Consider the following 5,643-nt stretch of genomic DNA (forward strand, 5'->3'; position numbering starts at 1 on the left):
AAAGACACAGGAAATAAATATATATTTTTTTTTTTTTACAAACTTTTTTGTACAAAAATCTGAAATGTGTGCATTTGATTCACACCTTCACCTAAATCAGCACTGGAACCAACTTTGTAATCACAGCTGAAAGTATTTTGCAGGTTGAGAGTTTGAGACTCAACTGAGACTCAGGTTTAAGACTTGACTTGGACCCCTGTTTTGCGACTTGAGTCTTAGTAAAAGATTTTATCCTCTGTTATGGAAAATGAATTATATCCGGCGTGTTAGCTACAGACTGCAGCTTCTCTGCATGTTGTATTGTGACTTTTGTGAATTATTATAGGATGCTAATCACTTGTAATAATGTGCTCTTGTTAGCTGCATCTTTGTAATAATGACCTTAAACTAACTGCAACATAACAAAAAACCTCTGATTGGAAATAAGTAAGTACAAATAAACCCACTTCCTGTTCCATTCATAAGTTTAACGCTTATTTACAACTTCAATTGTAATTTCTACTACTTAGAATGGAGAATAAATGTTTATTAATCATTTAATTAAAATGTTTCCAAACCCTCGCTAGTCAAACACAAAATAAAGACAGGAATAAACAGTTCTTGACTTATTCATTAGAAAATCAAAAAATATTTTCGATTCATTCAAAAATTCAACATTAATGTTAACTACTATTATTTTTTCATAAAGCATAAATGCTTATTTGTATACCTAAAAGGGTAATGTAGACATTTGTAGTCGTTGACCGCTCAAATAGAAATAAATATTTTAGGGGGTTTCACTTGAACAGAGTATTTGCAAACAAAGCTGTTCACTGTGCTGTGGCACTAAGAAGTATTTTACATACACTACATTCATCCAACTGCACACTAATACAGATTTAAAACAAAACAAAGCTACAGGCCACTTACCCTGGTCTTCAGCCCAATGGTTGGCCCCAGTGAGGGAGATGAGGGGGATGACTGGGGAATTCCCTCCATGAAATCACGGGGCGGGCGGGTTGGCCATCAGGAGGTTCGGGAGGTTTCCCCGAGTGGCTGGTTTGTTCCAGGCCATCCTTAAATGTTTTTTAACACCTCATTAAAAACACTGCTTGTTGGCAAATAGCAGCCACTGCCTACACGAATCTATCATCCCATCCTAGACTTTGCATATAATGTGTTTGTGTTTTATGTTACACTATAGATACATATATTGATCTGCTTGATCAATTAAAACCAATCCCTACTGGCTGACTAGAAGAAGATCCACATTTATTAGTTGCAAAAGAAAATGAGAAAGCCTGTGTTCAAAGTAAAAAAAGATACCATCTAGTTTCCTGTTCTGTTTTTTCAGCAATACTCACAGCTTTGGTGTGCATTACCGCCACCTACTGGTATGGTGATGGTACGATGGTTTAATTTTAAAATCAAGTTAAAAACTACATTGCATAACATTTGATCAAACAATTAACTTTCTTTAAATATCAGATATGTTTGCTCCCTAAGTGTATCTTAATGCTAAGCTTTTGCTTCATTTTTTAAACTTTCTTATACATGTCCAGTTTGATCTCTTCATAGCTGTTTTCTAAAGTCTGGTTCTCTCAGCCATTTCCTTCTGATCAGTTCTTCTGGTTTTCTTCGTCTTTTCCACTTTTCCTGGACTTTCCAGCAGACTCTCTGCATTTTGGTCCTCTACCATCCAAAATATAACAATTATGGTGCTTTGCCAAATATTCTAGTTTATTTAATTTACTCAAAACATGGTAATTAAGTCTTACCTGGATTTGTTGAACAGTATGAATTGTGGCATTACTCATCTGTTGCACAGTTTAAAATGGCAATCTATAGTGATTTAAAAAAAAAAAAAATCAAACGTGTCCCTGATTTATAGTTTACTCTTGTCTTTCTATTTTTGCTGTGAAATGAAGCATAACTTGTCAATTTATAGTAAAATCTAAACTGGAATTCAAGGTGGCTATGTTGAAATTTGCTATGTTAAAATTAATCAACATGCTTGCACACACTTAAAAAAATTTCTAGGCATGAATTTTTCAACTTCACAACAGGAATTATGAGTGAAAATACTTTGCATCCAATTTTAAATCCAATATGGTGGCAATAATATTTTTGAAGTTCCATTTGTTTTCTTATGACCTGCAGTAATCAGTTTGTTTGCATACATGCAGTAAGCATAAAAGTTGCCCCTTTTTTTTACCTGTAGATTATATCTTTTTGTCTCTTAAATCTGTGGAAATGAAGAAAATTATATCCTTTTTCCTCTTCTCTTCATGTTAAATGTCATATTTGTTGCAAATGATTTTCAAAACTTGACAATAGACTTTTTATTCTTTCCTGATGGGTTCCTCAGATGCTTGCAAGGACACCCTGCATTCACAAGCTAACAACATCGCAAGCACACTCACATGGCAGCAATTTATTGACGTTTGCTACTATTACATTTTCGGCTGCTTCTGTCCATTCTAGTCGTTAACAATGTGGAGCTATAAACGTGCGTGAATGCTGTACTGTGGGAACTCTGAAAGAAAATAGATCTTTAAGATTTATTCCTCAGCACAGAGAAAAAAATTCAGCCTTGAGCTCCTGACATGAACATGCACACACACAAAAACTCACGCAGATAAGCACAGATAGACACAGATCCCTTCTCCCACAGTCAGTTCTTTACACACAAAAAGGCAAAAAAGAAGAAGCAGAAACAGAGTAGCTGCAGAAAGGAGAGTAAATAAAAGATAAGATCTGTGAAATGTTCTAATATAGGTATGCATGGTATTTTACATGTTTGCAGATTGATCTGTTGCTAATCGTCTCACACCTGTGCAGAGGAGGTTGATAAATGCCTCTGCTGCCCCCTCCTCAGAAATCCTGTTGAATGCATTAAAACCAGACTATTTTCACAGATATATTTTGACTATGAAACAGGTGTTTCAGGTTTCAGGGTTCTGTCTTCCGTTCACGTCTGAATGTGTCTCCAACTAGTCAAAATGTACAATTTGTTCAGAGTATCTGAACGAATTGTATCTGTTGCATCTGCAGACTGACTCAAAACCTGAGGCAGAAAAACAGTGCTTTGCTGCAGAGGTCTGTCTGCATGTGCAAATTATGTGCATCAACTCTAAGGGTTATGAACAGAAAACTTGTTTGGATGTTATATATCGCACTGGCGTGAGGATGTGATAAATCAGGGCACGTTGACGTTGCGACTGAGTAAGATCCAGTCTAGCACAACCTGAAAGCACTGAATGAATCAAGCAGGACCTCTTCATCTACGCTTCATCATTCGTCATGGTGACGGCAACTGTTACGCTGAAATTATATACTTTAAGACTGAATTACCATGTAGGTACTCTGGACTTGCAACTTCTTTCAGCAGTCCTTTATTTTTCTTTTTTTTGCAGGAAAGCGATGTGTTATTCTTTGCAAATCTGAAGATTTTGCACATTTGCCATGTTAAAAGAGAGCCATCTACTCCAAATTTCCTTTGGGTCGATTTGAAGAAATCTATTCTCAGTTATAAGAACAGGAAATGGGTCACCTTCTTTCAAAATGCTTGCTATATTTAGACACTTTTAATAAATTAAATAAAAGCTGATTTGGGTGCAGCAAAATCTGCTTTTTCAGTAAAAGTCTCTGGAGAGACTTGGTGCTACGTATTATAAAAGCTTGGTAATGAAAAGGTGAATACTTTGTGCTGTACCTTTTCCACTGTAAGAGGATTATGTCAGTAATACTTTTACCCTGATTACTAATAAGTAAAAAAAACACCTCTATCTGTATGAACCACCTGTGCTGAAAGGGGCAAACGGTGTCATTCTTGAATTAGAAAATAAGCCAAAGGGCCACAAATGACCCCTGCGCCACTTTGGAGACCCTTGTTCTAAGTAAAACCCTGCACAATTAATTGCCTCCTAAAATCACCTGTGTAGTGAAGAATTGGACAAATATTTCTGCTTCTAGATATGCAAAGTTGGAGGTGATGCACCTAAAAAACTTGTATCTGCATTTGCAATGAAAGGAGGATCAAGAAACTGTTTCACAGGCAGTTAAATACGATAGAAATGGATGACTAAGATTCTTTCAGATTGCGGAAGAATGTTGAAAATAATGTTTTACTTTCCTATTCACAATTATGCTCTACTGTGTTGGTCCTTCACGTCAAATCCCAGTGAATTACACAGATTGTGTTTTTGACATGAGTGTGAATATTTTTGCAAGGCACCGTGTTTAAGATGGACAGAGATTTAGGAAACAATAGAACCAGAAACAATCCAAAGGATATAATTTGCATGTTACCACATCACAGTTTGAAGCTCTGGGTCCATTGAGTGAAGGCAAATGTTTAGCCAAAGAGTTTCTGTATTTAAGGACATCAAATGAGAAAAAATTAGAATGGAAAAACCTCAAAGTAAAAAAAAAAATTAGTGGAACATGTCCCATCTACTCATTTAATCTGAAAATAAGAAACAATAAACACTGCGAACCAAACTAATTATGTGTCTTATTGTCTCTTTGACGTTTGAGTTGAGTTATTTTAAGCAACCTGCAGCACACTTGTTTCTGATTCATCTTTTCTGTTTTCACACACACCCACATACGACACCAGAATGCCTTCTCACCGAGTATCAATATTTATGTTGAGAAGGTATTCCTATTTTTGGTTGAAAAGTGCTAAGAACCTTATTTACATTTGAAAAACAGGCATCCTGTTGAGTGAAAAACACCCAGAGCAGAGTTGAGGAGACGACGGAGCCTTGATCTGCTGGGAGCTCCTGACCCAGACTGAGCTGAAGGAAGAAACAGGACTTTTCTTCACTGAAGGCAAAGGAAGAAAGTGCAGGAAGGTGAGTCTAGAACATGTGTGGGAGTCAAAGATAGCTCAGAGTTGTTTTTAAATGCTGGCCTAATTCAGTGGTCAATTGTCTGGCACTCTTCTTGTGAATAATAATAAGTATAATTCACCATAAAGCATAGATTAATCTTTATTTTCTATGTTAATCCTTGTGGCAGGAGCTCCAGATGGAGCACTTACAGTAGTAGGCTGATAACGGAAATGAAGACTTTTGCCAAAAGCAGGCTGACAGTGGTGTCCCCAAGAGGTGGCCAGAGGGGGGCCATGGCCACCTTGGAAAATTCCTGGACACCCCATTGGCCCCCCTGACCTCTTGTATCAGCTCATACAAACCATACAGTCATCTACTTCAATTAAGACATAAATATAAAACCGAATAAATAAATACATAAATAAACGGTAAATCACTAAATCATTTTTTTGAATATATCTATATACATGTAGATATAGAAATATATACAAAAAAGATAATATATATACAGAAGTACTGAAAGAATGAAACAGATAAAAATAAATAATTTGCCCGATGACCCAGAATATAAATAAGTTTTGATTCTATAACAGTCTGTCCCCCCCCCTCCCCCCATCCTTCTCTCTCTCTCTATGGGAAGCCAAATATGTCAAATAGATCACTTCTGACAAGTAGATCAACATGTCCAAAGAGCACAGGGACAGGACCAGAAAGACAACACAAGGACAACGCAACATCACAAAAAATGTCGTTAAATTAGTAATCCCTTTTTTTCAGATTGGTGATTTACAAGGACATTTTAGTAGACAAAAGTAGATTAATTCTG

Source organism: Xiphophorus hellerii, chromosome 10 (assembly GCF_003331165.1).
Source record: "Xiphophorus hellerii strain 12219 chromosome 10, Xiphophorus_hellerii-4.1, whole genome shotgun sequence".
Lineage (NCBI taxonomy): Eukaryota > Metazoa > Chordata > Actinopteri > Cyprinodontiformes > Poeciliidae > Xiphophorus > Xiphophorus hellerii.